The 11,320-nt window shown below is 51.0% G+C and overlaps 1 pseudogene across 1 annotated transcript; it reads left to right on the top strand.

Annotated features, from left to right (window-relative positions):
* Window positions 1-5,249: 5,249 nt before the first annotated feature.
* LOC310887701 (olfactory receptor 14A16-like) lies at window positions 5,250-6,506 on the top strand (annotated as a pseudogene). Its single transcript has one exon. The product of its transcript is annotated as an olfactory receptor 14A16-like (transcript).
* The last annotated feature ends 4,814 nt before the right edge of the window (window positions 6,507-11,320 follow it).

Raw genomic sequence — 11,320 nt, 5'->3', positions numbered from 1 at the left:
GCATGTCTGCTGCGTGTCTCAGCTCCCAGCACATTTAATGGAGGTGGAAGGCAGGAGGGAGATGTTCAGATGCAGACCCCTGGTGACATTGGAGGTGCCAGAGTGACAACTGAGTGACATTTGTGGTGTCAGATTTCTCTGGGTCATAAACAGAGATGATATGAGGAAACCGCTAGCAGCTGTAGCCCAATGGGAAAGAAGTAAAGGCAGGACCTAAAGACTTTATTGCTCCGAAATTCATTTAAATATGAAACATAGATGTGAAATATGCCAAGACAAATACTTTTGGAGGATATAATACCTCCATTTATATTATTGGGAGGACATGCATTTTTGGAAATATCTATATAAATTTATATTTGCATAGAGGGAACGTCCTCATCTTGCTGGGACATGTCCCAGACCTATGAAAAAAATCATAAATCTTCTAGACAAGCTACAAAATTCTGAAAATGAAGACTTCTTACAACCCAAGAAGAACAACAACAGAAAAACATCTTTTTTTTTTTTTTATTTCACAGAGTCACAGAATCACAGAATCACAAAATGGCTGAGGTTGGAAGGGCCCTCCAGAGATCATCTAGTCCAACCCCGCTACTCATGCAGGCTCACCTAGAGCATGTTACACAGGATCACATCCAGGTGGATTTTGAATATCTCCAAAGAAGGAGACTCCACAGCCTCTCTGGGCAGTCTATTCCACTGCTCTGTCACCCAAACTGTAAAGAAGTTCTTCCTCATATGACAATGAAATCGCCTGTCATTCAATTTATACCCATTACCCCTTGTCCTATCACTCACCACCACTGAGAAGAGTTTGGCCCCATCCACTTCACATTGTCCCCTCAAGTATTTATAAAGGCTGATAATTTCCCCTCTCAATCTCCTCTTCTCTAGGCTAAACAGACCCAGCGACACCGTTGAGCACAACACAGAGCTCTGCCATCCAGCCAGTTCTTGATCCACCCCACTGTGCACTCATGGATCCCACAGTTCCGGAGCTTGCCCAGGAGGATGTTATGGGAGACAGTGTCAAAAGCCTTGCTGAAGTCAAGGTAGACAACATCCACTGCTCTCCCCTCATCCATCCATCCATCCACCCATCCATCCGGTCATCTCATCGTAGAAGGCTACCAGGTGGGTTAAACACAACTTCCCCTTGATGAATCCATGGTGACTGCTTCTGATCACCTTCTTTTCCTCCATGTGCTTAGAGATGGCCTCAGGGATGAGCTGCTCCATCACTTTTCCAGGGGTGGAGGTGAGGATGACTGGCCTGTAGTTGCCTGGGTCTTCCTTCTTGCCCTCCTTGAAGACTGGAGTAATGTTGGCTTTCTTCCAGTCCTCAGGCACCTCTCCTGTCCTCCAAGACATTTTGAAGATGATAGAGAGTGGCTTAGCAATAACGCCTGCCAGTTCCCTCAGCACTCTCAGGTGCATCCCATTGGGACCCACAGTTTTCTGGGTGTCTGCCTTGCCTAAATAACCTCTAAGCCAATCCCCTTCACCATGGGGAAAGTCTTCTTCCCTCCAGGTTTTCCCTCTTGTTTCCAGGCTCAGTAGTGCTTGGGTTCTAGCCTTAGCATCGAAGACCAAAGCAACAAAGGCATTCAGTAATTCCACCTTCTCTGTATCCGCCATCACCAAGGTACCCACCTCCTTTAGCTGAGCACTCACATTTTCCTCAGTCTTCCTTTTGCTGTTGATGTATTTGAAGAAGCCCTTCCTGTTATCCTTGATGTCTCTCACTAAATTTAATTCTCACTGGGCCTTGGCCTTCCTCATTGCATCCCTGCATTCTCTGATAATGTTCTTAAATTCCACCCAAGTCGTCTGTTCCTTCTTCCACATCATGTACGTTTTCTTCTTCTGTTTAAGTTTTCCCAAGAGCTCTTTGCCCATCCACGCAGTTCTCCTGTTCCCTTCCTCGAATTCTTTCTTGTAAGGATGAACCAACCCTGAGCTTGGAGGAAGTGGTGCTTGAATATCAGCCAGCTCTCCTGGACACCCTTTCCCCTCAGGCCCTGGCCCAAAGGATTCTTCCAATTAGGTCCCCGAAGAGGTCAAAGTTAACTCTTGAAATCCAGGGTTGCAGTCCTCCTTTTGCCCTGATTCTTCCTCGCAGGATCTTGAACTCCAACATCTCATGATCACTGCAGCCGAGACTGCCCTCAACCTTCATGTTTCCAACTAGACCATCTCTGTTTGCTAGCACCAAGTCCAGCAGCACCCTTCTCCTTGTTGGCTTACTTTCTTCCTGCATCAAGGAGTTATCTGCCATGGTCTGCAGCAACCACCTGGACCGTTTGTTCTGAGCTGTGTTGTCTCCCCAGCAAATATCTGCGTGGTTAAAGTTCCCCATAAGAAGCAGGGCCTGAGAACGTGAGGAAACTTGCAGCTGCCTACAGAAGGCCTCATCCACTTCCTCTTCCTGATCCTGTGGTCTGTAGTAAACACCCACCACAATGTCACCCCTGTTGGCCTGCCCTTTGATCCTCACCCATAGGCTCTCGACTTGCACTTTGTCCCCCCCTAGGCAGAGCTGCATACATTCCAGTTGCTCACTGACATAAAGAGCAACTCCACCACCTCGCCTTCCTGGCCTGTCCTCACTAAAATCACAAAGCTGTCCATGGCCACATTCTGGTCATGGGAGATGTCCCGCCATGTCTCAGTCATTGCAACGAGATCATAACCCTGCAACCGCACACACACCTCCAGTTCCCCTTGGTTATTCCCCATGCTGCGTGCATTTACATAGAGGTGTTTGAGTTGGGCTCCCAATGCGTCTGCCTTTCTGGATGGGGCAACTTTAACTCGTCCATGTGGGCCTATGGTAGCTCTCCTGTTAAGCTCTGTTCCCTCTCTAGGCTCTGGGCATCCTTTGCCGGCTCTGGTGTTCAGCTGGCCTGAGTGGGATGGCATGTCATCTCATACCTTATCCCCTGCATCCCTGATGATATCTCCCTCCCCGTTCGATACAAACAGGAGTCAAAGGCAGCCTACTGCTATGCCACAGTTAATATCCCTAAAGCATTTTTCTCCATTCCTTTGCCAGCAGCATGCAGGCCACAGTTTGCTTTAATTTGGAGGGGAGTCCAGTCCACCTGAAATCAACTGCCTCAGGGCTGGAAACACAGCCCTAGCATTTGCCATGGACTGATTCAGACCGCCCTGGAACTGGGGGAAACTCCTGAACAGCAGCAGTACATTGATGGCATCATTATGTGGGGTTAGAAAGCAGAGACTGTTCTTGAGAAAGGGAAGAACATGTACCAAATCCTTCTGAAATATGATTTTGCACTGAAAAAAAAATAAGAGACCGGCACACTGGATCCTGATGCAGGCTGGCCATGGTCAAGGGGGTCACTGTAAAGGCACGGGCTGGGCATCGTTCAGCACGGTGGTGAGCAATTGCATTGTGCATCCTTGCTTTGTACATATTATCATCATCATCATCATTATTCTCTCTTCTTTTTCTGTCCTATCAAACTGTCCTTATCTCAACATGTGAGCTTTTGGGGGGTGAGGGTGAGCTGTGTGGTGCTGAGCTGCCTGCCAGGTTAAAGCACAACATGCTTGACAACCAGACTCTAACAGCACAAATCACACTTCTAAAATGCGTCTCTCCCATGTTCAGAGAGGAGCAGTCGGTGATGACTTCAGTCTGCTTCAAACACCACACCCCAGGAGAGACCCTGCTGCCTTCAGGAGCTGTCAGCCCTGAGGCCTTGGGGACACCTCGAGGGAGCCCAACGAGTGATGTTATGGTGAGGTGCTGTGCTGCTGAGCTGGGCTGGGCTCCTGGGACCAAGGGGAGCTCCTGGCAAGCGGGCAGCGCTGCAGAGAGACAGCTCTGCCCACGAGCAGCTCCTCTGCACAGCGCAGCAGGGCTGGGGGCTCTGACCGCAGGTGGCACAGGGAGAGGAGAGAAGGAGAGAGGGCTTGGAGGCAGTGAGGAGCGCAACAACAGAGGGCAGCTTGTGGCAGGACAGATCTACAGGCTGTTGGCACCGTGAGTCTCTGGCATGAGGGCAATGCACATGCAGTTCCCAGCGAGGTCTCCTACAGCTGGCATATCTGATGCCTGATATCATCTTCTGGATAGTTCTCTCTGTTACTCCAGCACAGAGTGGAAGATGCTTCAGAGAATGGAATTTATGATCTGATTTGTTCAAAAGGAACACCAAGGCAGGGGCTACTTGAAGGGTATGGCTGCATTCTGTAGCTTTCAGATTCCTGCAGTGGAGGGGAGGCAGGGATGGCGTCTGTGAGTATGGACAGAGAGGAGAAATGGGGACACAGAACCAGCTCCCAACAGGGACATGGGCAGGTGGTGAGAGGGAGCTACTGCCAGAAATGCTGTGCAAGGGAGGGCTCAGGCACCTCCCTGCCATCCCCTGCAGGGCAGGCACCTTCCCTGGGACACCCCTTGATCTCCTCTCCCACCAGCAGAGCCTCTGCCCTCAAGCCCCTGGTGTCCCTAGCATGAGCTGCCTCCTCTGCAGGCAGAGCTGCAGCACAGGAGGGTCTGCTGAGTGTCTGTCCCACCTTGGCCTTGCCTTCTGTGGCAGCAGCACGCTGGCCTTCCTCCTGGCTTCTCCACCTGGCCGTGCTGCTGCTGTTCTTGTTTCCAGGCTGCCAGGGGATGGGGCTTTCAGATGCACATGGAGTGAGCCCTCGGTGTGCTTGGCTGGTAGGGGGGTACAGGGACAGGGTGAGGGGTCTGGAGATGTGCCCTTTGAACCTGGATTCCTTTACTCCCACCATTGTCATGGTTTTGTAGGCACTGGAACAGGCAACACAGGGAAGTGGTCACAGCACTAAGGCTGCCAGAATTCAACAAACATTTGGACAACCCCCTCAGGCATATGGACCAGTTTTTGGGTGTTCATGTACCGATTAAGGGGTGGGATTTGGTTATCCTTGTGGGTCCTTTCCATGTCAGGATATTCTATGATTCTGTGCCTCTATGAACCTCTGAGTGCAATTGTCCTGCACCACAAAGTGTTGACAGCACAGGTCAAATGAGACCAGCCATGGCTGTTCTCTCTGAGGGATGCTGCATTGAAGGCTCCATCCCCTTGTGTCTGAGGATCCACAAGGTTTCACTTGAAATGCCCAGGATTTATGCCTTAGAAAAAGTCCTCAGGATGGGGTGGGCAGCTAGACAGAAAACAAAAAAATAAATCCTCACAGCCCTGCCGTGCAGTTGGGTGAATTATGAGTAACAATATGGAAAAGTTCTTTATTATCAGGTGATTGAATCTGAGATTACCCTATGTTCCTCTTTACCTCTGGCTGTGGGGCAAGACTGATTCCTGCATTGCCCACAGCAGAATCCCTGCTCCCAGGGACACCCTCAGGCAGCATCAAGCAGAGCACATGAAAGCAACCTGCTAAAAATCTGCCTGAAAGGGGAAAATTTTTTTCAGGGGAGTTATATGAGAAATGGAAAAGTTTTTCTCAGGTATGTCTTCTTGTTTATTAAAGCTTTTTTTTTTTTTTTTTTTTTTTTTTCCAGGTATGTTGACTTTATTAATGTTTTTTCCTCCTTGGGAAGGACCCCATGCCCAACATCAGCTCAGTGAGCGATTTCCTCCTCCTGCCATTCGCAGATACACGCGAGCTGCAGCTCCTGCACTTCGGGCTCTTCCTGGGCATCTATATGGCTGCCTTCCTGGGCAACGGCCTCATCCTCACAGCCGTAGCCTGTGACCACCGCCTCCACACCCCCATGTACTTCTTCCTCCTCAACCTCACCCTCCTCGACCTGGGCACTATTACCACCACTGTCCCCAAAGCCATGGCCAATTCCCTCTGGGACAACAGGGCCATCTCCTATCGAGGATGTGCTGCCCAGGTCTTCTTTTTATTCTTCTTGCTTGGAGCAGAGTATTCCCTCCTCACTGTCATGGCCTACGACCGCTACGTTGCCATCTGCAAACCCCTGCACTACGGGAGCCTCCTGGGCAGCAGAGCTTGTGCCCAGATGGCAGCAGCTGCCTGGGGCAGTGGCTTTCTTGATGCTGTCCTGCACACAGCCAATACATTTTCCCTCCCCCTCTGCCAAGGCAATGCTGTGGACCAGTTCTTCTGTGAAATTCCCCCAGATCCTCAAGCTCACTTGTTCACATGCCTACCTCAGGGAAGTTGGGCTACTCGTCTTTAGTCTTTCTTTAACATTTGGTTGTTTTGTTTTCATTGTGGTGTCCTACGTGCAAATCTTCAAGGCCGTGCTGAGGACGCCCTCTGAGCAGGGCCGGCACAAAGCCTTTTCCATGTGCCTCCCTCACCTGGCCGTGCTCTTCCTCTTTGTGAGCACTGGCTTCTTTGCCTACCTGAAGCCACCGTCTATCTCCTCCCCATCCATGGACCTGCTGGTGTCATTTCTGTACTCGGTGGTGCCTCCAGCAGTGAACCCCCTCATCTATAGCATGAGGAACCAGGAACTGAACAATGCAGTAAGGAAACTATTTGCATACATGCTTCTTCAGCATTGGTAATATGCCCATCATGTTAACAGTAGTAACAGGGTTTCTCACAAAATGTTAGGAAAATATTTTGAAATTGTCTTTATTATTACTTTTTCCAACATGTGATAGTATTATTTTTATTTAAAGAAGTTTCTTCTTATCCTCCTACCTGTTGATTTTTGTTTTGACCCAGTCGTCTGTGGTACTTTAAGAACCAATCTTCCTGTGCAGAGAAAGTCAATAAAGAAGCCATGAGAGATTCACTGGTCTCAGGGCCTGTCTCTTCCCATCTCCTCTGCAGCAGGGGGAGCAACTCCAGCATGGAGGAGGGGCTCAGGGCCAAGAGCCCAGCTGCCACATTAGAAGAAGGTGGCCTTTGGGGCTGCCTCTCACTACTCGGTGGGGCAGTCTGCAGCTTCACTTACCTCCATTTCCTGTGGTATGGCTAGCCCCAGTCTGGGGGCCGCTGGGGAGGCCCAGAGCCTCCCTTGTCCCAGCAGCTGGGGTGCCTTGAGAGGGGCTGGGGCTGTGGTGGCCGTGCCCAGAGCCCTGCAGCAGCCTGCGGTGGGCACTGCCCTGGGGCCAGCCCAGCCTGGGCTGCTGGGCTGGGCTGGGCTGGGCTGTGTTGGGGAGAGGTCCGGGAGGTGGGGAGAGGTGGGCAGGGGTTGGGCTGGGCTGGGCAGTGCCTGGCAGAGGGCAACAGCAGCTTCAGGGAGTGGTGGGAGCATGCAGGGGAGGGCTCCCAGCAGGGCTTGGTGCTGCAGAGCCAGGGCTGGGGAAGGGAGCCCAGAGCTGCAGGGGCAGGGGAGAGGAGGCCGCTCTGGGCCCTTGCTGGCCTGGGCAGAGCAGGAAGGGGGCCCAGGGCATTCGTCCCCTCACCGCAGCCTGTCAGGACCTGCAAGGCGGTCATGGAGTGTCCAGGGCCAGGCTCTGCCCCGTGGCCACGAGCCCTGCCTGCCCTCCTCCTGCCACGCTCTGTGGCTGCAGCAGAGGGGACCCCCAGCCAGCCCTTGCATGGGGCTCTGCCAAGCATGTCGCCCCAGCCCTCTCCAGCACCCTCCTTGCTGCTCTCTGATGCACATCAGGACCTCCCAGTGCGTGCTGGCCAGCACATCTGCTGAGGCCCAGTGCGGCTGCTGCAGGGGCAGGGAGCTCAGCAGCGCCTTTGCAGCCCCCAGCCCTGAGCCTGCCTCTCCCCTTGCCCTCGGCCCTGGCCTTGTCTCTGCTGGCAGGAGTGCTCTTGGCATGTGCTTCCTGGCCTCCCCTCACCTGCGCACAGCTGCTGCCCACTCAGGCTGCTGGCACAAATGTGTGCTCACAAAGAGCACCACCCCTTGGGCTGCTTCTCCTGGCCTCCCCCACCCCACTGCCTTGACTCCCTGTCCCTGCTGGGCCCCACCTTCCACACCCACATGTGTCCCTTGGCTGTCAGCTCCTTCTCCCCTGCCCCACAGGATGACGAAGATGGGGTGGGACGTATTACTGTTATGTGTGGAAGTGTTTTTGTAATCCACATTGGTGATGGCACAAAAAGACAGTTCCTTCACCAGTGACCTACAGCCTTCTTCAGGTGAATTTTCAGGATCTATATTCATCACAGGAGAAGAAATACTGATGGTCACCTGTACTTGCATTGTCATCGCTTTGTCCATCATGGTGTACTCCCTCATCTTCCAGGTACTTCCACCCATCTCGAATAAACAGTCCCTGTTGAATGTCCCCTTTCCAGCTGCCTGTCTGGACCTATGTACTTCCCATGGTTCTCCTGCTTTGCCCTCCCCTTACTCTGATCATTCAGGCCACTCTCACTGACCCAGTTGCTGCTTTGAGCTTCATTGAGTTCAAGCTTGCCCATCTATTAGCAGTCTGCCTAATTGTTTCTGTAGCAAGCTCCTCATCATTTATCATTGAATTAGGATCATACGGAATAATACTTATCTTAATACTTATAATTTCCTATCAATCAGGATAAAAAGCTTAATTCACAGTCATCCTTTGGGGAAGGTAAACCTCACTGGAGACATTCCAGATGAGGAGCTTGCTTTACTATTTGGAAAATTGCTGCATGTTTTCCTGCTGTTTGTTTTAAAATAAGGAAAAACCCTTCTGTGGCTGTGTGCAGCCAGGTCTCTAAGGAAAGCAGGTGGGAGCTGGTGCAAAGGGGCTGTAACATCCAGCTGCAGACTTCAGTGCAGAAGTCTGGTGTAAGGAAAAGTGATGCGAGTGCCAGGTGGCCAATGAGAGAAATGTCAGGGTTGGAGTGGAGAGGAGCAAGGTTGTCCATGCACTGTCAGACCTCAAGAGTCTGCTTTTCCTCCCTATGGACATCTCCATAGGAGAAGCCCTGGATTAATATCAATTGAAGAAAGATGCTCAAAGCTGAAATACAACAAAATTCACCTTTTAAAACGAGAAAAGATTTTTATGAGGTGTTTTTTGAAATCTTCCTCCTTAACTACACCATGAAAGCTCTCCAATTAGCTGTCCAAGTCCTGAAGACTTGAATAAAACTATGGAAGACATATGTTTCCTTAGGTGTTTCTGCATTGTAATGAATTCCATGGTGGATTTTGGTGCTCAGTCTCTGAACCTGAGATACTGAGAGGAGAATGATGCAACTGCTTGAGAAAGTAAAGTCAGAAGGAAAAGTTGAAGTGACTTGGAGTATTAATGGGCCCCACTGAGGGCCATTAAAAAGAGATTCTCCTCAGGGACTTGTTAGGGCAGAAAATTGGAGGCCATGCTTACAGATAGGCAAAGCACTGTGCTGAGAAAACTCTGGGTTTGTTGTGGTGAAGTAAAAGGGCCAGGTCCTGACTCCAGCCACTGGGAGGGAAGATCCTGCATCCCCATGTCTGGCTCAGGGCTCTTGCTGGGGGTCTGTGGGATTTGGTGAGCAGTGTGCTGCCACGAGAAGAACAGCGGTATGACACCTCCCTGCCTCTGCACAGGGTCTCAAGAAAGCAATGACCCCCCTTGCAATGACTATATCTCATCTCCTCAGAAGCTCTATCCAAGGGGACAAAAATGTCAGGGCTGCTGGGGCCTTCCCTTCTTGCCAGCACCCACCTCTTTGTCCTCTCCAGACTTTCCTATGCTGCCCCACACTTTACCCTATTTCCTTGAAGGCTGCAGACACCCATCTCTGTTCACCACCTTGCTCTCAGCCCGGCATTTCTGTGGTTTTACCGATGTCTTGTCAACCCTCACCAGCTGTTTCTTGAAACACAAAGCCATGTCCTGATCACAGACGCTCTTTGGGTGACCTCTAGCACCACAGCACAACCCTTTGAGGGACATTCCTTCTTTATGACCAGTGCCAACCTTCCAAGGTGCACTTTCTGGCCGTTTTTTTCTCTCCTGCTCTTTCCTACTACCAAAGAAAGCTCCATCAGGGTGGAAACCACTCCTGAAGTAGGCATCCCAAACCATCAGCCTTCTAGTGGCCTGTCAGCCAACCAGACAGAAGTCACCTCACCAGCATCTTCCAAGCCATGGTCCTGCTGCTGGCCTTGCAGCTTCTTGTGTAGACACAACCAAGCCTTGTGCCTGCTGCTGTCCAGTCATGTACCTGAGCAGAAGGGACAGGACAACCCATATTCAGGCCTTCTTTCTGTATGGGTCCTCCTGGGCATGTAGGCAGAGGGGAGCCCACAGTCAGCATGCCAACCAGGTGCCTTCTGCTGGACTTGCACGACCACTGGCAGATGTCAGCTGAAAAGTACAGATCCTAGGTGAAAGTGTGACCTGTCAGCTACTTCAGACAGAAGTGACCTCACAGTCCCTTTCAGTGACACGTTCCTGCTGCTGCCCTATCAACTGCAGAGACAGAAGTGACCTCACAGTCCCTTCCACAGTCACATTCGTCCTGCTGGGGCAGGAGATCCTGAGGCAGAGCTGAGCTCATCAGAGCATTCCCACCCATCTCCTCCTTGTGACCTACAAGCTGCTCAGATCCATGGCCCCTCACATTCACCTTTGAATGCACCGCAATCTCACAATTCCTGCCCTCCCCCAGTGGAACAAGAACCTAAAGTTAAGGGTTAGGAAAAGGGTTAAAGGTGAGAAGGTTAATGCACAGGAAGACAGGCTTTGGATGATAGTTGTTCGTGTATGGCATTAGGGACTACGGCGAACCTTTCTGGGTGAGAGATTAAGCAGATGTTTCATGGGAGGGTTTGGTGTTCTGCTTGGGGTGTCAGGTCTGTGGTTAGGGTATGGGCAAGCACTTTGGTTGAGGGTTTTGTTTAGGTCTGCTGGAAGACTAAGGTTAAATAGAGCATTTCAATGCTAGTGTTAAGGGCAGGGATCAGGGTGAGCAAGAGAGTAAAGGTAACGGAGAGGGGTTATGGACTAATTTTGACTTCAAGGGATATTGTGGTCAAAAGTTAGAGCAGTGGATTCCTGTCAGGGTGTGGAGTGGCATTTAGATTTAGGTATTAATGTTACAGGTTAAAATAGGGTAAGGGTCTCACAGGACTACTTTAAGTCAGCTTTATGGTGGGATCAACATTACCCGAATGTTCTTACCTCTCCAAAATCGTTAGCTTCTGCTGTCCAAGCTCCTCTTTCCTCCCCCAAATCTCACATCTCTCCTGGTCAGGCTCCTCCTTTTTCCCCATATCAATCATCTACTTAGGGGCAGCTTTCTGATGGCTTTCATGAACTCAGAGTATGTGTCTCACCTCTGTTGGCTCCTCTGTTCCTGAGAAAGAAGCAGCTCCTAAGCCAGCATGGAGAAGGACACAAAGGCTGTCGGAGCACCCTGCACAATGTGCCCAGCAGCTCTGCAACACCACAAAAGTGCGCTTCCTGCCTACATGTTTTGGTTCCAGAATGGCTCC

The sequence above is a fragment of the Anser anser genome (genome assembly GCF_964211835.1).
Source record: "Anser anser genome assembly, chromosome: 29".
Lineage (NCBI taxonomy): Eukaryota > Metazoa > Chordata > Aves > Anseriformes > Anatidae > Anser > Anser anser.
The sequence above is the reverse complement of the archived record's forward strand: the minus strand, read 5'-3'. Positions and strand labels throughout refer to the sequence as shown.